The 25,733-nt window shown below is 37.3% G+C and overlaps 1 protein-coding gene and 1 pseudogene across 1 annotated transcript in view; both read left to right on the top strand.

Annotated features, from left to right (window-relative positions):
* Positions 1 to 25,733, top strand: part of LOC131535842 (zinc finger protein 501-like) — a 515,807-nt gene that overhangs the window by 293,625 nt on the left and 196,449 nt on the right. The gene's annotated exons all lie outside the window — the stretch shown is intronic.
* On the top strand, positions 53 to 25,245 carry LOC131536548 (neoverrucotoxin subunit alpha-like; annotated as a pseudogene).

Raw genomic sequence — 25,733 nt, 5'->3', positions numbered from 1 at the left:
ACATTGCTAAGATTTATTCTGTGTTTATTTACTGTTTTTCTCGTTCAGGCTTTCCATGTGTAATCTCACTGCTCAGTCTTGTGAGAGCTTGTCATCAGCTCTACAATCCTCAAACTCCCGTCTGAGAGAGCTAGACCTGAGTAACAATGACCTGCAGGATTCAGGAGTGACGCTGCTTTCTGACGGACTGAAGAGAAACTGTAAGCTGAAGATACTTAGGTAATTTTTTTTTTTTCCATAAAATGATTAACAAGATGATTTACAACATTTAGTTTGAGAGTGAAGCATGACACCGTATTCATTAACACACAAGAAAATAGCGTCTCAGTTTACAGTAAATGCTACTTCACACGAACTCCATTTCATGCAAGCGCTGTGAGTTTGGGTCAACATGGGTAAACATGGATTTGAAAATGTAAAATGCACCAAACATCTTCCCAAATCTGTAATGAGAATTATGAATATGTTGAAGCAACAAGAAGCTTTAACATTTTCCATGGTTTTACAAAATATTATAATTTTATATTGTTTACATTCACTTATATCAAGATACTCACCCACGCCATTCATATCTCGAATCAGTCACCAGTTCTGTCAATAAACCTCATTGTCATTCACTCACCTGTGATTCCCGTCTGTGTTTGTGACAACTATTGGCAAATGGTTCAAATGTATTGCATACATACAAAGCAAAATTACAATACTAATATTTATGTCTGTCTGTTTTTGATGTCTGTCTGTCAATGATTAAACCATAGACCTTTTATTAATTTTATGAAATGTGAAAAGGTCTTGGCGGAGAGTTAACAGCGTCCTCTGTATACAGGGTGACTGGAGATCGGGAACCAGGAGACTTGGGAGTTCGTCACGGAGATTCGTCGGTGGAACTAGGGAGAAACTCAGCGATACAACAGGTAAGTCAATAATTGTAAGTAGAGAGAGTCCAGTTACTTTTCAGCTGGTGAACCGTAGACCGGACGATGAGTGTCAGAGTGGGTATTTATGGGAATGCTGATGAGGGTTAGCAGCTGCGGGTGATTAGAACTCAGGTGATTGTGATCTGGTAATTGCTGTGGGCGGCGGTGACTGTGACTCTGACAATAGTATGTTTATTTTAAAAATATTTATGCATTCACTCTTAATTGGTAATTGCCTAATTTGCACTCTGACTCTATATAAAGTTGAATATTTTGGGACACTGGATATTATTTTACTGTTTGCTGTTTCTGTGAACAGTAAAACCCTGTCTTCTTGATTTGATGGTTATTTTAATCATTTTTACCTTGGAGAGCACTCTTAGACCATTGAGGTCTATAAAATAACTTTTTTGGTCATAATGGAATGCAGCAGAGCAGCATGAAGAATATCAAATATTGAGGTGACAAACAGCTGAATTTAATTTTTTGACACGATCCAGATTTGTTAAGTTCTTCAAAGCTAATCCTGATATTGCTTTCATAGCAACAGGTCCATTAGATCAAAGCTGCTCAGGAGTGGCTTATTTCACGTAAACAGGGGCCGGTTGCATAAACTGTTTAGACTAGTCTTAAAACGTTAGTCATCTAATTTGTTTTCTTCAAGACTGGTCACAACTTTTTAAATTCAGTTATGAAAAGGTAGATTGGTCTGATTTGTATTAAAGTATGACTGACTACCCCTTGGCAACTGCAAGTTGGTCAAACTAGTTCTTAAGACACAGTCTTAACATGGTGGCTAAGTTTATGCAACTGGCCCCAGGATTAGATTGTATAATTTATACAACAGTTTGTTCTGGTTCTCAAATCTGATTGGCTGAGAGCCTTTTCCAGCAGTGCAGTATTCTAGTAGTATCAGTGGCCGGTCGCATAAACTGTTTAGAATAGGTCTTAAAAAGTTAGTCATCTCATTTGTTTTCTTAAAGATTGGTCATAACTATTTAAAGTCAGTTACAGAAAGGTAGATTGGTCTATTTTGAATTTGAAAAGTAAAACATACTTCACACCACGGTTTGCGTTTCCACTGCAGTTTAATACCGCTTTAGAGTGGGCGGGGTTATTCACATGTTGCTATAGTTGCACTGCCTCTACTGCCGTGACTCCTGAAAAACCTTTTCATTCAGCGTCACCCCATCAAGCTCTCGCTGGATCCACTCCTCTATCAACGAGAGGAACGTCTGTACTTCCTCAACAGACAACAAAACAGCCATATTTGGGTTGTTAAAAAAAGGTGTGCTCATTCAAAACGGTTGCGTTTGATCCTTCGCTGGCGGTGCTGATTTAAATCTAGCGGGTCTGCTGTGTCTTGTGTTGCAAGTTCAGTGATGCAGGTAGTGACGATTCTCTTCGGCCAATCGGTGATCAGCAGAGTTTACACATCACTTTTTGGTAATGTTACGGTTCGCTTGGAACCTCAACCGAGGTACTGAAAAAAGTACCAGGTACTGTACCCTGTGAAAACCCCCCCCAAAAATGAACCGTACTGAACCGTCAGTGTTGGGCAGTAGCGTCGCTACAAGTAGTGACGCTAGTAGTTTAACTACATTTTTCAGTAGCGTGGTGGTAGCGTCGCTGCTTTCTGAATCAAATAGCTTTTCAGTAGCGAAGCTCTATTTTTGGTCAAGTAGCGCGGTAGCGTCAACAAAAGCTAACGTTTTCCAAAGCATTTCTAAAACTCAAGCTCAAATCAGAAATATAACTGCTAAGGATCACTGATCCTGGATCAGTAAGTGACGCCACAGCCACTAAAGCTCGTAATGCCATTGGCTCCTCAAACTGTCTGTCAAACCTCATTATTCCTCCCGTCTCTCTCGTGAATGAAGTGCGGCGCGCAGTTTGGAGGATCTTAGCTTGTTTGCTGTCTGAAAGTAAATAAAGAATTGTTGACTGAATAAGCACAGCGTTTTCTTTACTCAAAAAAACACTATATTTATGAAGGCTAATGTTTTTTTGGTTAAGGAGCAGAGAGTGTCTATCATTTGTTGTTGAGTCACAGCCAAATAGCTTGTGTGAAGCGCTAAATCATTTATAATATGATATTTTGGCCAAATAATAGAAAAAACTGAGCGCCCACATAGCGACATTACTGCAAGTTCATGAAAACGTAAATGTGATGAACGTACTGCCTCTGATGTGGCGGTAAAGACGGGGGAAAAACCATTCGCTGGTCAAAAACTTTGTATACTTGATTTTGGTGAAATGTTAACAATAAAATGACACATGCAACGATGCAAATAAACGTAGCCTATCTTTTGGCCTATACATTTATATGGTAACACAATACAATAAGATTTCATTAATGTAACTAACATGAGCGAACAATGAACAATACATTTATTATAGTATTTATTAATCTTTGTTATGAAAATACAGTCGTTCATTGGTAGTTCACAGTGCATTAAACTAATGTCAACAAACACAACTTTTGATTTTAATAATACATTAGTAAATGTTGAAATTAACATTAAGATTAATAAATGCTGCAGAAGTATTGTTCATTCTTAGTTCATGTTAACTACACTAGTTAGCTAATGTTAACTAATGAACCTTATTTTTAAGTGTTACCATTTGTATAAATGTATCTATATACAATAAAGCCACAATATTTCCAGCCAACAGAAAACAATTATTTTGCCTATGTCACAATATGAGGTAAATATATGAGGGTATATATATCCCTGTACATAATTCTGATTTTTGTTGACAAATTGGTTTAACAGTTGTTGAATAAACAACTAAGCTGAACTGTTATGCCTGTCTATCTGCTTGACTGACTGTTTTATTGATCACTGAGAGAGCATTGACTTGGTATGATGTTGGTTCAATATAAAAATGATTTTTTTTCTAAATAGCTTAGATGTAGTAAACTACTTTTGCCATGATGCTGTAGCTTAGCTTGCTACATTTCCGAGGGCTGTAGCTTTAGTGTAGTGAAGCTTCATTTAATGAAGACTAACTGTTAGCTTAGCTCACTACATTTTCCAAGTAGCTTGCCCAACACTGTGAACCGTACCATGCCAAACCATGCAGTGGAAAAGCACCATTTGTTAATGCATTGTGTGTGTATTGTCCGTTTTAGAAGACCAACGTGTCTGAGGTTCTGTAAATCTTACAAAAACTTGGCTAGATGGGAAGTACTACCTCTGTCTATGTTTGGTAGGATAGAAACTGTGAAAATGAAGGGGGGGTTGTTGAGCCGTCCTAATCTTAGATACTATTATTGTGTTGCTCATCTCAGGGCTATCACTGCTTGGCTTGGTATTGAAAAGGAGGCAGAATGGGAGTTTCTTTGACAGTTCTGCCATCCATGGATTTGCAATTACAAAAGGGAGTGAAGAAAACAAATATATGGATACAGCATACTGTAACAATTTGGTCCACAAAAAAATAAATAAAAATAAAAACTTTAGAGGAGCAATAGACTTATCATGTGCAATACCTATTAAAGATAACCCAGATTTTCTTCCTTCTATATCGGATATTGGGTAACACTTTATAATATCGTTCAGTTATAAGTCATTTATAAGTGATTAGTTAATGATGAACTAATCATTTACAAAACATTCATAAGCTATTAATAAGTGATATGCTAACAATTTGTGTATGTTTTGTTAATTAATTTACAAGTCATTTTCAAGTAATTAGCTAATAATGAACTAATCATTTACAAAACATGACTATGCGTTCATAGATGATTAATAAGTGATGCTAATATTTTTTATCTATGTTTTGTAGATTAAGTTATAAATAATTTACAAGTGATTAGATGATGATGAACTAATCATTTACAAAACATGACTATACATTCACAAATGATTAAGTAATATGCTAATGATTTACAAATCTGTCATAAGTTATCTTTAAACAATAGCATAATGAAATAATCAAACAGATCCGTAATGGTTAATAGTTTAGTTAGGTTACTAGTTAATATATTATAGATCACTTATAAATCATTGAAATGTCAATATTGTACTATTATCTCAATAAATATTATAAATCATTTACAAAGCTTTCTGCATCCCCTAATCTAAAGTGTAACTACTCATCACTTGTAAATGTGTTACACATCATTTGTAGATCTTTCTTACATGTTACGAATGATCTGTAGGTATATCCAAGGCATTTACAACGCTTTCTCCATCCCCTAATCTAAAGTGTAAACTACTCATCAGTTGTAAATATTTTACGAACCTTCCGGTTACAGGTTGTTTGTGTGTGTATATATATTTATGCACACACAACTGGAAACCATAAAGTTTGTAAAACTAATTAACTAATTACTTGTAAATTACTTGTAAATTAATTAACAAAACATACACAAATTATTAGCATATCACTTATGAATGTTTTGTAAATGATTAGTTCATCATTAACTAATCACTTACAAATGACTTACAACTTAACGTTATTATAAAATGTTACCATACTATGTGTATATTGTTATGTTTATAAAGTTGAATAAAAATAGTAAAAAAAACAAACAAAAAAAAAACACTCATGCCTGTCTTAGTCTATATACTCTATTGTTACAGTATATAGTGTTTAAAAACATACTTGCGTCATACAACATTTAGATGCAATGTTGCACTCGATTTCACACATTTTAGTCTGGAATTACAGTTTGGGAAAAGTCCAACTAGTAAATGTGTTCAAGTTTATGTCACAATAACACATTATCTCCTCTGCTGGATCAAATGGCACGTCGCATCGCATTGTTCTTCTGAGGTAAATTCTGGCTTATTCCTCTCAGCGTGTCTTTAAAAAAAAAAAAAAAAAAAGTAGCCGAGATGAGCTTGATGAATCTTCACACTTGGAGGCGATGTGGGCGTTTACATGTCCACGTGTCTCATGTGGATAATTATCATATGAACAACGCACGCTTTTTGTGGACATTATCACATTACAGAGAATGAGCTCAGACAGGAAAAACTGTACCTCGTGTTAGTTTCATACGGATTACTTTAGCACAGAATATTTGTTTTTGATAAGACTTACTTCATTTAAAAGTAGACACTTCAAGCATTCAAAGATCTATTCCTCATGTCTGCGTGTCAAGTATTGCCATGGTCAACCCCAGGGGGTTAACCCTGGGTGTCTAGTAACAATATAGAAATATGTTTGCCTGTTTTTAAGTACATTTGTACTTTAATGGAGTATAACCGTTTCTGATTATTTTACTTTAATGACTAAAACTACAGAAAATAACAGCACAAATGACTGTTAGTGATGTCTGACAACCAAACTAATGTAATGTGGACTGTTGCTGTGTGTGTCTGTAGGTTGTCTGGCTGTATGGTGACAGAGGAAGGCTGTGGTTATCTGTCTTCAGCTCTGAGTTCAAACCCCTCACACCTGAAAGAGCTGGATCTGAGCTACAATCACCCAGGAGATTCAGGAGTCAAGCTGCTCTCTGAAAAGCTCAAGAATCTGGACAAACTCAAGTATGTTGAGCAACAAGTTTTTAGGTTTTATTATTTGATTTTGAACTACTCTGTGTCTCTATGTAGATATAAGTCTAGGGGTTTCTAGAGGACACAATAATATAACCCTGTTAAATATCTTGGTGTTATCCTTGATTCCACTATATCCTTCAAAAAACAAGTGAAGAAAATATTGCAAATAAATAAATATAATTTTGCTAATTTTAGGTATATTAGAAATTGTTTAACAACTACAGCAGCAAAATTATTTATAAATTCAATGATTATTCCTTACTTAACATACTGTATGACAACTTGGTCTCAAGCTAAAGGAACAACATTAAGCGTAAAGGAGCAACCGCATCTAAAGTGCTAGAAAAGAGAGAGTCCATAGTTCCTGTTACATCATCAAGTTGTTCTGAGCTATTGGATATGCTGAGGAACTGAGATAAGTCAGGAAGATTATTTATAAAGCAGTCTTTCGTGGTAGAGGTAATGGTTCTACCATATTTATAACAAGGAGTTGGCTTTACAGCTTTAGTTATATGGAATATACAGGAGACTAGATAATGATCTGAGATATCATCACTCTGCTGCCAAATTTCAACGCCACTGACATCAATTCCATGTGACAGTATTAAACCTAGAGTATGATTTCTACAATGAGTAGGTCCTGACACATGTTGTTTAACACCAATAGAGTTTAGAATGTCTATAAATGCTGATCCCAACGAATCTTTTTCATTATCAACATGGATATTAAAATCACCAACGATTAGGACTTTATCTGCAGTCAGCACTAACTCCGATAGAAGATCAGAAAATTCTTTAATAAAGTCTGTATGGTGCCCTGGTGGCCTGTATACAGTAGCCAGTACAAACATCACAGGGGATTTATCATTAATACTTGTTTCTTTGGATAACGTTATATGAAGCACCATTACTTCGAACGAATTATACTTGAAACCCGACCTCTGAGAGATACTGAAAATATTGCTATAAATTGTAGCAACACCTCCCCCTTTACCTTTTGGACGCGGTTCATGTTTGTAACAGTAATCTTGTGGTGTAGCCTCGTTTAAAGTAATGCAATCATCTTGTTTTAGCCAGGTTTCTGTCAGACAAAGCACATCTAGTTTATGGTCAGTGAACATATCATTTACAAAAAGTGCTTTTGCAGAAAGGGATCTAATATTCAATAAGCCAAGCTTTATCATGTGTTTATCTGTATTATATTGGTTTTTTATTTGTTGAACATCAATTAAATTGTTACTATTACTTTGGTTTGGATGTTTTCTGTATTTTCTAGTTCGGGGAACAGACACAGAAACTTTTTCACCTAGATATCACACTATAGAGACTATGTGCTGAGAGTTAACTGACTTTGGTGACGTGAGGCGGCTAGCAGGCGGTCGGTTTAGCCAGTCTGTCTGCTTCCTGACCTGGGCCCCAGTTAGTCACATACGAACTCTAAGACTATGTGCCATATTTCTAGAGAGAAGAGCGGCACCACCCCAGGAGGGATGAACACCATCTCTTTTCAACAGGTCAGGTCTGCCCCAAAAATTCTTCCAATTGTCTATAAAGCTTATGTTATTTTGCGGGCACCACTTAGACATCCAGCCATTAAGTGGCGACAGTCTGCTATGAATCTCATCGCCACGATAAGCAGGGAGCGGACCAGAGCATATTACAGTGTCTGACATCGTACTTGCAAGTTCACACACCTCTTTAACATTATTTTTAGTGATCTCCGACTGGCGGAGTCGAACATCATTAGCGCCGACATGGATAACAATCTTACTGAATTTACGTTTAGCATTAGTCAGCACTTTTAAATTTGCCAAGATGTCAGGCGCTCTGGCTCCTGGTAAACAATGGACTATGGTGGCTGGTGTCTCTGTTTTCACGTTCCGTACAATAGAATCGCCAATAACTAGAGCACTTTCATCAGGTTTCTCAGTGGGTGCGTCACTGAGTGGGGAGAACCTGTTTGATGTTTTGATCGGAACGGAAGAGTGGTGTTTTGACCCGCGACTAGGCCGCCTCACTGTCACCCAGTTGCCCTGCTGCACGGGCTCAACCGAAACCGAACAATGTACAAGACTCCCTGAGCTAGTCGCATCCAAAGCAGTATCTACAGCCCTCACATTCTTACTATCCTCAACTAAAGTCTGGATGCGTGTCTCTAGTTCTAAAACCTGCTCTGTCAGCCTAACTATTTCCCTGCATTTATCACATGTGAATCTCTCGCTGCTGACAGAGACAGATAAACTATACATGTGGCAAACAGTGCAAACAACAATAGCAGGAGAAGAAGGCATTACTCACCGTGATTGATGAATGATACCAACTTAACTTACCACTTACCACTGTTGTTTGATGAGCTCGTGAAAAACGGAGCGAGGGAAAAAAATAAAATAAAAAATAATAGGCGCGAAATGCAAATGGAACCACAAGTGACAAGCTAACGGGCTAACAAGCTGCACTCGCGGTTTTAAAAGCGGACGATCAAATTAGTTAGATTAGTTTGAAGGATAGCACCAGAAATATGGTGGGAATTAAGTTATCACTTTAGACAAAAAGGGAGTGAAAGTAAGGTAGAGATTCAATAAAAAGCGAAGGTACACGGAGCTACAATCACAAACCTCTCAGCAGCGCAACAGACTCTTATGTCGTGTCAGAAAGTGCTAAGACTTTCAGTATTATGGACGTCACCATCTTTGATTTTACTTTGTTCACTGTTGCTTTGGTTACTGGTAAGGAATACGGGCTTGACACCCGTTGCACGTTCATACAGACAGTATTCTTAACACAACTGTAAGCTGCTGTGTGAACGAGACATTTCGAGACTCACACCTGTAAAGAAAATGCGGTTGTCAATCCCAAAAACTGACAGTGTGAACATAGCCTTAGTCAATCATGCTTTTCTGTAAGAGCTTCTCAGTTGTGGAATACACTTCCAACATATATTATTCCTTTAGACAAAGTCTTAAAGCCTGGCTTTTAAAAATAAACAGATGTGATCATTTTTAATTTATAAATCTTACTGCTAATTTTACTATTAATGTTGGTATTGTTTAATCCGCTGTTAACTTGTTCCATGATCTTTGGTCCCTGTCAGGTGGCTAAATGTATGTTTTGGATTATTTTATTAATATTTTACTTATTGTCTGGTATGTTGGAGTCTTTTGTGCTTCATGTATGATTGATGTTTTTCTACACGCTTACATATACCTATTGAAGGTTGTGTGTTGTTGCTTTATGTGCTCGTTTGCATGGCTGATTGTGTGAAAACGTTGATTGTTGTCATAGTGTTAGTACTGTTGTCATGATGCTTTGTTTAGTGTTCTTGATATTTTTAAAGGGTTTTGAAATATCTTGCCAAACAACTGGTGTTGAAAAGAAATGTTGATTAATGCATGTTGTCCTTTTAAAAAAAATAAATAAATAAATAAAACATTACCACGGGAAGTAGGAGTGCTGAGGGTGCTGCAGCACCCCCTGGCGTGTAGCCCAAGAAAAAATTGGGGGTGCTGGATGTGCAGTGTTAAAAGTAAATAAATGAAAATTGTGTAACAAAAAATAAATAAAACTCATTTTATTAATTTGTATATTCATTAAAATTCATAGAAAAAAAGTAGCCTAAGCCTACAATGACAATAAGCAACAGTAAAACATGAATTAATTAAGGAATAATTGGTGACGGGCCGTTGAATTAATAGAAAAATAATGCACACCCGAGGTGGTGAAGCGGAGTGGCCGTTACACCTCGGGTGTATTATTTTTCTAATAATTCAACGGACCAAAGTCAATTATTCCGCTTATACTACGGTTATATAACGGTTACGGTTATGCATTTGTTGCCATGATGTTTTGATCACATTATTACCTGTAGCTTGTCTGTGCCGTACCCAAATCAAGAATTAATGACCATTTCTACAGCCATTACAAAAATACAGCAGAGAAAGTTAGAGAGCGTCTATTTATTAAACCCAAAAGGAACGCAAACGGCGCCAAAGGAAAGAAAAGAACAAAACCCAACTACCTTACAATGAAACCTCTAAACTAAAGAAAATAAAAGATTTTCAGCGTTTACATGCCATAACTAAACTGCTCTAACTAACAAACAAAACTTACAAGTGTGGCGCTCGCTTCTAACCTGGTGTTTCTCTACAGTAGTGTTTCTGTGTCCTTCTCCGTCCTCTCGCGATCAGAAATCATAAAACGAATTACAAAATGTGTAATGGCATAGCAAAGGGGATATCGTTAAACACACTGTAACTGTCACTAAGACAACAAACAATCACCAAGGCTAGAAAGACGGCGAACAGAAAGACAAACAAAGTAGCAGCGTTCACTTGAGCGTCGTTTTAAACTGTAGCGGGAGATCCTGATTGGCAGCGAGGGCAGCGACGTCACGCAGGTTAATAATGATTAACATCTGCCCGGACGAATGGCAATCCAGAGGGATGAGCCTAAGAAACTGACAGATCAAGAGAGAGGGAGAGCGCAAAAACAAACAGGCACACCTATAGGCCCTTTTCACAATGACGTCAGCTAACTTCCGCTTTCCCGCAAAGCAGTGTATCTGTACTTCCGCTATACCTTCACACCAGAGACTTCTCTGGAAAATGTGGGAAATATGAAGGGCGATAGTTAAGAGTTAAGACTAATGTTAATTTACTTACAGTTGGATTCTTTTGCGAACGTTTTTCTGCATCTGCCTTAGATGGGAGGCTTGCTTGCCGCAACTGCTTGCTTTCAGATTTGTATGATAACGATTATGTATTCACAAAATATATATTTGAAATCTTTTCACTTGTTATTTCGGTTTATGTCATAACTTGGATAGTTTATTCCTTGGATAGTTGCTACAGAACTTTGCACTTCTACAGTTACTTGAACACAAATACTCACATCTGTTTTTAACAGTAAAAGCTTTTTATGTAAACTTAATATATTTAATATTTATTTCTGAATTACATTGTTATAAAAATAAAAGGGAAAATTATAGACCCCATTTTATTGATATTTAAATAGTACAAACTTATGTTGAACTATTCTTGTATATACAGGCGCTGTATTAAGCAGGACATAAATTACTGAATGAAAAGGCTTTCTGTTATCACATGTAAATGTCTAAAACGTTTGTTTATTTCAAAAATATATCTAACCAGCTTCATCTACAGTAAACATTGTGCCAGAGTGGCGGGAATCAGAAAGTATGACTTCGGTGCTGCATTTCCAACTCCTCCCTCGACTTCAAACAGCAAATCTTGGCGACTGGTATTCGGTACGCCTCGCCTTGAAGAAGACAGCGGCTGTCATCCTCTAACCATATTTTTGGCAGATGTACAAGTGTCTGGGTGAACTCCATGCTGGTAGCGATAGCGCTTTCCTATGCTGGCGGAAGTAAGAATACCCTGCTTTGCGTCACAATGGAAGTTGTGTGACGTCATGTGAAAAGGGCCTATTGGGCCATAACAGAGCCGTCATAGTAACATAAGCACTAAAGAAACACAGTATGATGCTGTTTGTTTACAAGACATTTCTGAGAGTGCAGTTAGATACAAGAGAAGTCCCACTGTGAAAGTAATGCAATTATTAACCTGGAATATACTGTCATTTCACACTCACATTATTAACAGTGCACCATTCACTTCAGCTTCATCATCATCCCTTTGGCCACCCTGCTCACAACTGCCATTACTTTCTCTTTGTTTCTGGACCAGAACTGAGTTTATTTAGACACAGAACCATCTATTTATGTCCACAACACAGACGTTTCAGGAGAGAGAGTAAAAGAAGACAGCGATCCGGCACCACAAGAGGCAGTCATCGCTTTAGCTGTTCATTTCACGGTCTGGTTTTATTTGGTTTAATGTGCTTTAGACCAGTCCAGTCTCTGTGAAACCAAACAAGACCAGTGAGAAAATCCTGAGCAGATTGAGTGATTTCTTTTGTCTTGTTATTTGCTGTGAGATTTAGTCGATCCGTGAGAGACAGAGTCTGAAAGTGTGTGAGAGCTGCAACCCTGATGCTATGCTATTCTAACATGTTTAGCGTGTTGCTAACATCTAGAATATTGCTAGTATGTTTAAAGCATGGTTTAACGTGGTTTTATTTTGATTATATTGTTTTCAAAATCATTGATAAAAAATATAATAATATGAATCTGTGTGTGTTTTATAGTGTGGATCATGGAGGAGAATCCAGAATTACAGCAGGACTACACAAATGTATGTACACTACACACTCTCACAAACACACACACACACACACACACACACACACACACACACACACACACACTCACTCACTCACACACTCACACTCACACTCACTCACTCACACACACACACACACACTCACACTCACACTCTCACAAACACACACACACACACTCACACTCACTCACTCACACACACACACACTCACACTCACTCACTCACACACACACACTCACTCACTCACTCACACACACTCACACTTGCACACACACACACACTCACTCACTCACACACACACTCACTCACTCGCACACACACTCACACTTGCACACACACGCACACACTCACTCACACTTGCACACTCACTCACTCACACACACTCACTCGCACACACACACTCACTCACACACACACACACACACTCACTCACTCGCACACACACACACTCACACACACACACTCACTCACTCACTCACTCACACGTGTTCGTTTTTGTGAAAAGTGGGTTCATCCCATAGGCGTAATGGTTTTTATACCGTACTTACTGTATGTGCTATTGCCCTACACCAACCCTACACCTAAACCTACCCCTTACAGGAGACTGTGAATTTCAACTTTTTTGAAAAAAACTTATTTATAAGCGTTTTGAAAAGTGGGGACATGGGTCAATGTCCTGAGATGTCACCTTCACCTTGTTTTAAACAAGACACAGTTTGATGCAGGATTTTCTGAGAGAATGAAACTAAAAGATGATGTTGTGTGACTATATTGGATCAGACAGTAATATCACAACACACAAGTGAGAGTAACTGTGTTTATTACTACTGCTTTGTCTGTTATTACAGATCGTTTGATATTTACTGAGTATTTATACGTTTTAATCACAGCAGCGTCCATCTATGAAGGATGTAGTCATGCAGAATTTTACATTATTTACATGAATAACTTTGTTTACATGAAACAGTGTAATTTGTCAGTTATACTGCAGAAAAATAATATCTAAACTTGATTTGCCACAAACAATGAAATACAAAATGTGTAATACGCATAAATAGCGTTAACGACATCTTACTGTACACTGTAAAAAATAAAAAGTTGAGTTAACTTAAAAAAATAAAGCAACCAGCTGCAAAGCATTTTTGAGTTTACTCAACTTCAGTGGTTGATGTTGTGCCAAAACATTTTTGAAAGTTCTCTGAAACTATTGGTTTAAGTTAAGTAAACCTTTCTCAGTAAGTACATCTAACTAGTCATTATGAGTTTGTTGAAAGTTGAATAGGAGATTGAGCAAACTTTAAGAAATCAGTACGCACAACTATATAGGCCTGAAGTTCAGTAAACTCAAAAAAGCTTTGCAGCGGGTTGCTTTATTTTTTTAAGTGAACTCAAGTTTTAATTTTTTTAAGTTAACTGAACTTTTTATTTTTTACAGTTAATTCAACTTAATTGTCTTCAAAATGTTACGTAGATTCTCGTATGGTCCTGACATTATAAGAATCCAAATGCAGGGATTACTGTAAATACAATGCAAGACTTTGTCAACATTGAAGAAAATCTTTATTGATACTTCAGCATGAGGTACAGAAATTTCAAATGTGAAGTACACTCGAATAATCACCATATGTTGCAAAAAAGAAAAAATCCTATCCACTAATCTTGTAATGGTTTTAAAGTGCTGGCATTGTACAACACGATTTATTTTAAAGTGCTGGAGTAATAAGATTATACTTAAAGTGCTAGAGTATCAATCATTAAATGCTGCAGCAATAAACAAGACCTTGCATGGTATTTTTAAAATTTGTCTTACATCCATGCAACAAACGTGTTAAAGCAATCAAGTAGCCACCTGTTAAAACAACATTTGACCTCACATTAAAACTCAAAGCTTTCTTGTATGTTGTACTGTTAAGGAACAATTGTTACTGTAACTAAGAACTGGAAGAACAAATGAGTGCTTGCCTTGCTTATTGACTGTAGCTACTTAGACATTAGCACTTTGTTTTTGAATGACTGGACCCTTGGTGAGCACTGGGGGTCAAGGCCAATAAACACCTTTTGAATGGTTTCAAAAGTGTATTTCAGCTCTTTGGGATAGTTCATGTTCAGGCAATAAATCAAGCCAAAGAGGAGAGCAACAGCAGTGGGAAGGTCTTGGACATTATCCAGCACAACTAGCTCCTCTAGAACAACAGACAGGCATCTTACATTTGGGCTGGAATGGATGGTGAATACATTGTCTTTGTCGATGCTTAAGATCCCCATCTTCATCCCCTTTGTGTAATCTTCTTCTGGCTCTGTGTCCTGGAGTAAAAAGCAGCATCAAAACAGGGTGAGTAAACTTAATTTCTCTTAGTTTAAATCTTCTGTATTCATATTCTTGTGTACTCTTGTGTATTATATTAATTTTATTTATTCTTTAGTATTGCTACACTTTTTTAATCTCGTGATTGTGTGCTGTATTGTTTTCACAGGTTGAAGATCAGATGAAATGTCTCAATATCAAGGTTTTCAATGTCACAGTATTGTGAAGCAGTAATTTTCCATTGTGTTTGCTTTGGTATAACACTTGATGAATTTGTGCTACCAGATGAAATCAGACTGATCACTGAGAAATATCCAACTAAGATTATTCGGTAAAACTTTACATTAAGGTTTCATTCGTTAACTACATTAGTTAACATGAAATAATAATTGAACTGCACTTCTACAGCATTTATCAATCTTTGAACATTTTTCATTATTAACAAAGAACAGTTGTATTTTTATTAACTAACATTAAAAAATATTTAAAAATGCAGTAGCAAATGTATGGCTTATGGTTAGTTCATGTTGGTTTATACCTTAACTAAATGTTAACAAATTAATCCTTCTTGTAAAGTGTTACCGATTATTAAATAAACAATTTTTTTTACCATCACTTTGTCTCCTGATTTCTACTCTTTCCCCTGCCTCTTGCCTGATAAAACAGTTAGTTGATGCGTTTTGGATAACAGACAAAATAGTTATCTCCAGACAGGATCTGGGGAAGGATCTCAGGTATGAGTATATGTGCTGATAACACGCATCTTACCAGGCAAGTCCTCAGAAAGTTTCCCGACTTTTCCCTCATAAACACTGGGAGGCCTTTGAGAGCGGTAGCCTTTTTTATGAACAAGGACATCAGAGGTCTGAAAGACAGAAAAACAAATACAGAACAGATTATATACATGTTATATCCAACCAAAAGCAGAAATTACACTAGGAACTACAAATCAAGTGTTTCAGGCAGCTGCTTTCATTTGGACAGATCATCTAACTTTGCAGATCGATTGCATGCACAAATACGTACATTACACTAAAAAAAGAAGGGTAAAATCCCACAAATCATATTAGGTCACTTTAACCAGAGATCTATTGATAAACACTTACTTGATTATCAAGTTGGTCTAGGAGTGTTTTCATTTCCTCTCCATATGCTCCACCACGGGCTCTGTACAGCTTGATCATCGGTGATGCGTATTCATCCAAAGATGAGAAAAAGGTACTCTTCAGGTTTGTTTGAGTAATCTGGTAGAACTCAGCAGATACCTTTAAACAAAATATAGCTAACAGTAAGAATAGAGTCTACACAATGTAAAAAAACAAAAAACAAAAACAAAACAACAACTCAAGTTAACGAATCTTTTAAAAACTCACCTGATCTTCCAAAAACAATGCTGGCCATTGTTTTAGGACATCAGCCACAAGAGGTTCTTTGTCGACTATTTCCTTTCTTCTCAGTGGGAATGTCAGTTCCATTTTTGAGTCAACAAATGCCATGTTGAAATGTTTCTTTTTCAATTCCTCCTGTAGTGCATCTCTTTCCTTTTGTAGAGAATAGTCTGTCTGCCCAATTGGGATGTCTGGGAGGAAGTTTATCTCACATCTCTTTGCTTTCTTCAAGCGTCTAGAATCCTCATTCACTCTTCTCTGGTTTACAGCGACTTCAGAGCAACCTACTGATCGTAGTTTCTGGCGGTAGTTGCCAACCTTATATTTGATGCTCATAGTCCAGCTGTGGTGACCTGTTCCTGAGCCCGGATCCTTGAGACATGGATGCTTTCCAATCAATGCAACAGACACCGATTCCAACTCTTGATTATTTGGATAAGCTTTGAATGAAAAAATTGTTTCAGCTATGGCATCCAAGATATCCATTTTCATTTATCTTGGTATTGTGAGCAGTGTTCCATCTTCTTTAAAATTCTCATTCCCTTTGGCAAGTCTTAACTCGACATCATATGAGAACTTGGGAATCGGGAAAGTAGAGGGCCACTGAGAACATTCACGGTGTCTGATAGTCAAGGAAGGGGAACTCTGGTTTGAGCTGTTGGATGGCGATGACATACTGGCAGTGTCTAAAGAGGAAATAGAGATCTCCGATTCAGATTCTTCAGGTACTTTCAAGAGTATCTTCAGCACTGCTCTATCTGGTGGAAGCTCTGTTATATCGGTCAAGTTACAGAGTTCATTTCCGAACTCTGGATCCTCAAATTGAATCAAAAAGTCATCCTTGATTTCAAGCTTTTCTTGAAGAATCCTTTTCAAGTTTTCAACTGAAGTGACATTTTCCAAAATATCCAACCTCCTAATATTATCAGGGGCCAACACAACACGTAGCCGCATATTCTGTAAAAAGTAATTAAAAGATTATAGTACACCAAGTAGAGGGCAGGTTAAATGATTTAAAAGGATAGTTCAAAGATGAAAACTTTCATAATTTGCTTAGCGTCATATACTTCACAAGAAACATTGAGTAGTTTTGAGATTTATGTTTTTTTTATATATATATTTAAAATGAGATATTTGGCATTGTATTAAAAAACTGTTTTATTCGTTAAAACGCATGCTTTTGTCTTCTGCATTAGAAAGTCATACAGGTTTAGAATGTCATGAGGGAGAGCAACTTATGTCAATTCACATTTTGGGGAACTATCCCTTTAACCCATTACAAATACTACCATCACGTAAAAGTTCAAATAAGAATACAATGGCCCAGTTTCAATGGAGGCAGTGCGGCTATGTGAAGAACAATTAATGGAGAAGGAACCTCTTTAGTGCAATCATGTTCTTTCCCTGAACTGCATACGAGGTGAGAGGTTGGTGATCATTAAGGTCCTCTGGCTCAAGTATTTCAATTGTGCTTGTTTCAGAAACCTCATAACACCTATAGTGTTCAATGTACCATGCCGAAAGCCTTTTGCAAAGGAAGGACACTTTGTTAGCATTCACTAGTACACTGAGAATTCTGAAAAATTCAGGCAAGCCACTGCATTGACCTGAGGACACAATCATGCCTTCACTGAAGTGAATTCCATGCAGATGTACATCAGACGCGAAAGACAAAACTTCTTTGTGTAGGTATTTTTTCTGAAGTGCAGCCTTCTGTAGCACTTCTAATGTACACGTTCTTACCGTTTTCACATTCTGCACAGACAAGGGTAATGAAAAGAGACTTGGACCATTGAGAAAATGGCCCATCATAAGCTGATGCTTAGTTGCCAAAGTGAGTGGAATGTTTTTGAAATTGTGGACGTCACTCACCACACCTTTGAAATAGCTATGCTTGGCCTCAAATCTCATTGTCCAGAGCTCGACTAATGGCCCAAAGCAGCGAATCAAGTGCGGATAGTGCTCCAGATAGTGGTGTTTTGGTCGCAATTTAAGGTTTGGGAATGTGTTTTTGAGTAGTTGTCTGTGTTCTAAAATTTTTCGTTCTAAAAAGCATAGGGTTGCTTCTGAGAACTGGCCTGACATTACCAACTCCACTATCTCTCTCAAGTCCATCAAAATTTCCCAAGCAGGCTCAGAATTGGTTACAAGGTGAGCAATCATTAATGGTAACAAGCCTAGCAATGCCCAATTCTCATGCCCATTCCCACCTATGGCTTTCTTTGAAAAGCTGGACTGGGAAATGACTTGGGGTCTGTTCACTCTGAGTCCTTATAAGGAAAGGATTTAATACAGTTGTTCAGAGTAAGAAGAGTAAAATGTCCCTTTGAGATGAGTTCTTTCAAGCAAATTGATAACTCAAATGGGACAATTCCCTCCAATGTGTCATGAAGGACATCTGGTGGGAACCCAGTTACTGGGTGAAAGAAAGAAAGGTGCTTACTGAGGACACATTCTTTTTTTACACCAAGTCTGCTCTGAAGTTCACGGTTGTCTCTCAGTTCATCTGTAATTGAGTTGTGCTGTTCAACGGTTCGAAGCTGAAAACAACTAGCATCTCGTGTCTGTATGTCATCTTTGCTGACTTAGCAAAATCTACACAGGTTCTCAGCTTGAAAGCTTTCTTGAAAGCCAGCAAGACCATGAGCCCCAAGATTGTCAGCACATACACAATACACAGTTCCTCTAAGATGTGCATTCAGGGCTTCAACAAACACACCTTGCTGCTCCAGGTCTCTCATTTCTTTTAACAGTGGATCAAAAAATTTGTCGAAGCCGAACCGTTTTATATCACTGCTTTTTCCAAGTAGAGTTAGTTGTATTGAGGGAAGTGTAGAACGGAATTTGGCAGGCAAATTTAGAAGCACCCAATAAACAGCTGTGATCTTATGAATCTTTTTCAAAGTGCCCAGAGGATTGCAAACCTCAAAATCATCAATGTAGAGACCCACTGAAAGGCAATCACTTTGAACACCTAAAAGTTGGTTTTCTTTGTAATACTGCCCACTACGAGTAGATGTGTACTGTCCTGCTAACTCATCCTCAACAAAAACAGCTCTTTCCAAGACATCTGCTCTGTTGAGTAACACTTCAAGAACTTTCAACACGGAGACATACACAAAGGTATTTTGATGTAGCCTATCAAAACGGTACTCCACCGGATCAATTACTTGAAAATGTTCTTTAAAATAAGCATTCCTTCTAAAATCTGTTGAGAGTGTACCCTTCTTTGCAGTGGCTGTAAAAACAGGGTTTGTTTTGAGCACTTCTACTGATATCAATTCAGAAAGCTCCTCTGCCACTGAATCAACAATGTGGCTTTCGTATTTTCTTAAAATACCACTGATCGATTGTTTTGCTGCATACCTAGATGACGAAACAATATCACGCATCCAACTTAATATCTCCTGAGTTGCACTTTTTGAAACATGCAAAATTGTCTGCATATAAAGGATCAATGATGCAAGTTTGCTCTCTAGACTTGTATAGTCTACAGCAGGGGTGTCCAAACTACGGCCCGCGGGCCGCAGTTTTTATTGGCCCGCAGCAAATTCTGAAAATATAATTGAATATGGCCCACACAAGAACCTCGAGCTCAACACTGTTGCACTTCTCAGTTTCAACACTAGATGGAGCCAGCCATGGAAACGGTGCTTCTCAACCGTTACCAGGTAACCGCTACTAAACAAAATTGCAACGTGTGTCGCAGCGCGGATCTCGCGTGTCCAGAGGGAGGATGCGCCGCCCGCGTCTGTATCGAGCGGAGAATTTGAAGCGTTCTGCGCCAGGGCTTTATCGTATTGACACGCCGGATGAGGGTCGTGAATTGCGCATGGCTGCGGGGATCTCAGCGCCCATCAAAGCGGGAGCGTAAAGTTCCTCCCTAATGGCTCGCGTTTTGATCCACTGAGTGTACACTGTAATGTTCTTCACATTATAGGTGAGTTAGAAATAGGCTACACTATCACGACCCCCTGTGCCACCTGCAGGCCTGTCGTTCCAGTGCACGGGCAGGGTTGAGCTTGCAGTTCCAGTTATTAACCTGACTCTTTGCAAACACACAACTGACCTCCTAGACAATTTTGACTTTAATAATAAACAGTTCTTTATTTAAAACCTAAACTGTTTGTTCGTGTTCCTTTTTATGTTGAGACCTTGAGTAACAAGCCAGGTCGTAAAAACACAGTATTCATGTGTCAATATGTCACCTCTAGTGTGTGGCCCGGCCCTTTGTTTATTTTTCTGTATTTGGCCCTCACTAAAAAAAGTTTGGACACCCCTGGTCTACAGGCTCTGAATAAGTGCTTGTTTCAGGTTCAGAAGGAGTTAAAGGAACAGTGCTAACATTTGACTGTTGATTTGGTATAGGATCTTCAGTCTCTTCCGACCATGACACTTCATTGCTTTCCAAATCATCCGTGTGATATGTAACAGAAGAGCTAAAATCTTTAAAACCTTGAGACTTGTGTCTACGAGTTATGTGACTACTAAAAGTTGAAAGGACATTGGTTGTCAGCTCACAATCTTTAAAAGGACATTTGACTGTGTCATGTTTCTTCAAATGATTTCTGATATGGTTTAAAAACTGAGATGGCTGACAAACATCTTTAAAATCACATAACTCACAAGAAAAATTAAAGTGCTCTTTAACTGCAGCAGTCTGTTTGTGTGATCTTGTCAAATGTGATTTTAACGCACCTGCAGTTTTGAAAGTGCAGATGCAGTCAGTATACAAGCAAGGTTGGTGCCAGGATCGCCCTTGATAATGGTGAAACCTGTAGTGCTTCAAAAGGACCTCTCTGCTATTGTGTGCAAATTTGCAAAGCTTACACTGCATTCCAAACCTATAAAAAAAGAAGAGAGAAAAAAGAAATAGTTAGAGATGATGTGCAATGTTACATTTCTACAAAATTAACATTAAATGTAATTAACTAAGAAGGAACACTACTTCTACGACATTTATTAATCTTAGTTGGTGTTAATTTCAACATTTACTAATACATTATTAAATTCAAAAGTTGTATTTGTTAACATAAGTTAATATACTGTGAACTAACATGGACAATGTTTTATTAACTTTGATTAATAAATTATGTAAAAAAAAATACTATAAAAAAGATTAATAATTACTGTAAAAAATTGCTCATTGTTAGTTCATACATTAATGTTAACAAATGAGACCTTAATGTAAATGTTTCATGTGTGTATGTGAGACACACACATGCATCGTTAAAAATTAATAATATCTATAATAAGAAATCAGCTGTTTCATTACCATTATTGACAGACAACAAAACGTATATTAAATTACTGTTGCAGTCCCGTTACATGATTTGACTGATTTGGACATTAAAGTTTTTGGCGCCTAATAACCAGTACTGCACGCTGCCTTATGGAAGAACATTGTAGTCGGAGCTACTTCTCTCCGTTTATGTCTATGACGAGTCACACATGTACTGGGCTACTCCGCAGCGTTGGTGATCGTACTGGTCTAATATAGTCCCAAGTTAAGCACTAGGTTTACCATAGTGATTACGGATACGAAAAAAAAATACGATTTGGAAAATAAAATCATGATGTACTGGCTCATTTGAACAAATTTGAACACAAAACAGTTAACGTTAGTAAAACCACTTTAAAGCAAATTAACAGAATGTGGAACAATAACGTTTATATACGTTTATATTATAATGGCGATTATATTGTTTTTATAATCGTTTGAAGACAAAATCAAAATTATATTACTCACACATCCTTACACTCGTCTTTTAGGAACATAACATTGCCCTTCATAATTTAGGTGTGCAGTTTATTTATCTTACTTTCAAAAATAACGTTAAAAGAAAACTTACCTCTAGTCTTAACAGACGAAATCCACTCCCGAGTCCCTTCGTCAGCGTGATTGAAGAGGGAAACCCCGTGCCAAGACAGACCGCGCATGCGCAACGACAGGAAGTTAAACGGTCGAAATTATAAATCAAAATATTAAGTTTTCTCAACTTAATTGTTTATATTCAATGGACAAAGTAGTAATCAACATGCATTTAAATAGTTTTTATAAGTTAACTCAACACTGTGCTCAAAAATGTGTCCACTTGACTTACAATTCTAAATTGAGTTAACAATTTGCAAGTTGGATTTTTTACAGTGTAGCATCTTCAGCTAAACACTAAAATAAGAGTGTAAGCTAACTACTTCACAAATATATAAAGAATAAATATAAATACAGATGATTAATAACAGCTGTCGCAGGCTGCAGTATTCTTGGTGTTTGAGCTGCAGGTTCGTTCATCGTCTGACAGTCGTTTGACGATATGATATTTAGGTGCTACACAAGGACAGTCACACTCCCTAAAGATTTTTAGGGTCCAGCTCATTTTACAGCAGAGACCAGTGTGATTTACAGTTACATGACCATAAACATCACACAAACCTGACAATACGCTGCATTAGCAAGACTGAGGTGATTAAAGATACTGGATCTTAAACACAACACACGACAGAACTGAACCTGGAACACAGAAGGAGATGTTTAGCAGAAAGTCAGGGTCGGTCTTAACCTCGGACACGACACCATTCACGTTTACACAATGATCATCAGACTCAGACCGGCCCTGATATTCTGCTAAACATCTCCTTCTCTGCTCCACTGAAGACACTCAGTCATACGGGTTTGGACAACATGAGGCTGATGAAACGACCACAGAACTGTTCAGAAACTATTCCTTTAACAGTTAAACTTCTGGATTTCTAGAGTCAGATCGTAGTCTGTACTGCTGCCACACATCAGTTTCACACGATGGAAAATAAGAAAATCAGCAAGAAAAGTGATCATCTTAACAATGACAGCAAATGAGACTCAGGAAGTGACATCACTCACTTCGGCTTTTCCTTTTCCAGCTAATTAGCCTTTTTCACACAACAGCAGCCGAACTTAACGAGGATGAATTTGAGAATCAAAGTCTTTTTTTACAGATGAGATCCTATGAAAATGCTTGAACTGCTGGTACTGTACTCTACAAAGTGCAAACATTTCACGATTAACTGTTTGGTCAGCTCGGGTCGTCACAAATACAAGTTTGTTTAATGCTAAATGGTGGCAGTTATAATTCAGTTAGCTTTATTATTATTATTATTATTATTATTATTAAAGTAATGTTGTATTTTCTCTCCTTTGCATTAATGTGATGGAGTAAATGTACGTTGTATAATGTGTCCTGGGAAATATATATTAAACAGAGATGACTCGGATTCATGGTTTTGTTCCTATTCTATCAGGATTACGTACTTGTGTTGAGTTTAATATGCTTCAAACTGAGAAACATGTGCATCTGGTCATAAATGTTGTCATTCTGAAGTAATTTATGATGATGTGGTGATTTGAGGAAATGACGGAGTAAACTGAGATAATACGCTCAAATGTACCGGAGATCAAAGACTATTTAAAAAGGGACTTTGCTGGAGACGAGAATAGATCATCCAGCGCTATGTTAAGTGCTTTATCTCACGAGTCAGCGGTCTGAGTGGCCATATCAGTTACAAACAAGTCAAATGATATTTCTTTATGATTACATAACAACAACTTGTAAAACAGGCAGAACAGAAAAGGTAAGAAGCATTATTTGAGAGAAGGGCGCACTGATATAATAGACGCAGACCTGTAACGGATCGATCTTTACCCTGCGCTGACGTCATTTCAGATTCTGGAGAAAAAGACTAATTCTCTGATTTCTGATGAAATCTCTTGTGGTTTGTGTTGAATATCAGTTTAAACAGTCCAGTACAGTCCTTACTGTTGCTCGGCAACAGCTGCTGTCACTGTTGCTAGGAGACCGGGTCAATCATTTAGAGGAGGTGTGAAGTGAGATCTCTGAACATTTCAACACTCTTATATAATATTCTCAGAAAAGACTGTTAAAACATACATATAAGATGAGAATATATATCAGAATGTGTTCTGTGACACAGGTTTAGGTTTAGTGCAGGTTATTATATTAAAGATCATGTGTTTGTGTGTCTGATTTAATAACTCATTCATGATTCCTGATTGTGATGTGTTTTCTCTCCATCAGATTCCCATCAGTTCACTCTGGATCTGAACACAGTGAATATACTCCTCCGTCTGTCTGAGAACAACAGAGTGGCTACATTCACTTACCCAGATCTGCAGTCGTATCCTGATCATCCAGACAGATTTGATGTGTGTGATCAGGTGTTGTGTAGAGAGAGTGTGTGTGGACGCTGTTACTGGGAGATTGAGTGGAGTGGAGGTGTGTCTATATCAGTGTCATATAAGAGCATCAGCAGGAAGGGAGGAGGTGTTGAGTGTTGGTTTGGAGATAATGATCAGTCCTGGAGTCTGTTCTGCTCTCCTGACAGTTACTCATTCATGCACAATAACATAGAGACTGCTCTCCCTGTGGAGCCCATCATCAGCAGTAGTAGGAGTGTATGTGGATCACGGTGCAGGAACTCTGTCCTTCTACAGCGTCTCTGACACAATGAGACACATCCACACAGAACAGACCACATTCACTCAGCCGCTTTATCCTGGGTTTCGTGTTAGTGTTCAATCATCAGTGAAACTGTGTTGATGAATCAGAAGAAACTGATGAGAGATTCTACCCATAATGCTTTGAGCTGCGTGATGAATCACTAACAGATGTTACAGAGTCTCTTCATCACATTAATATGAACATCAATCAGAATAAATGTGTGTCAGAAATCCTCACAGAGAGTCAGATCAGCCATTTATTCAGAAAATATTCATGTTATCATTTTTCTGGATTGTTTTTGTGCACAAATAATAAACACAACGACAGATCATCTTGAGATCAGATTGTAATTGATGAATATGTAATATGTAATCTCTATTTCTAGTTTCTCACTGTAAAGATGCTTTGAATAAAATAAAGCTGATTATTAAATGCAGCTTTTTATCTTTTACAGGACAATAGTATGTATTATTACAATATAAGACATATCTGTTAATGTGCTGAAATATATATGTGTAATAATAAGTGCTGGGGGCGTGGCTTGTGGGCGTGGTCAGATCCTCCTTTTTGTCTCTAGCTGATCACGTGCCTGAAAACATCTTCAGAGGAAGAACATGACAGAATATTTCATTTAAAATATTTTATAATATTTACTAAATATTTACTTTTTTCTTCTGAGTTTGAAAGTGTTTTAATGACAATAGATTCATCAGAAAAATCTAATGTTTTTATTACTTAAACATGTAAAAATGTGTTAAAATATGTAAAAACGTTGCTGATTGATTTGAACAAGTGTAAATATATAATGCAAATATTACTTGAGCTGAAGTATTTGTGTCAATACTGGAGTCCTTTTATTGATTTAACTATTATTTGAATTATAGAAAACAAGTAAATGTTACAATTGCTATAATCATA

This window comes from Onychostoma macrolepis, chromosome 03, assembly GCF_012432095.1.
Source record: "Onychostoma macrolepis isolate SWU-2019 chromosome 03, ASM1243209v1, whole genome shotgun sequence".
NCBI classification, from domain to species: domain Eukaryota; kingdom Metazoa; phylum Chordata; class Actinopteri; order Cypriniformes; family Cyprinidae; genus Onychostoma; species Onychostoma macrolepis.
This window is presented reverse-complemented; position numbering and strand designations above follow the sequence as displayed.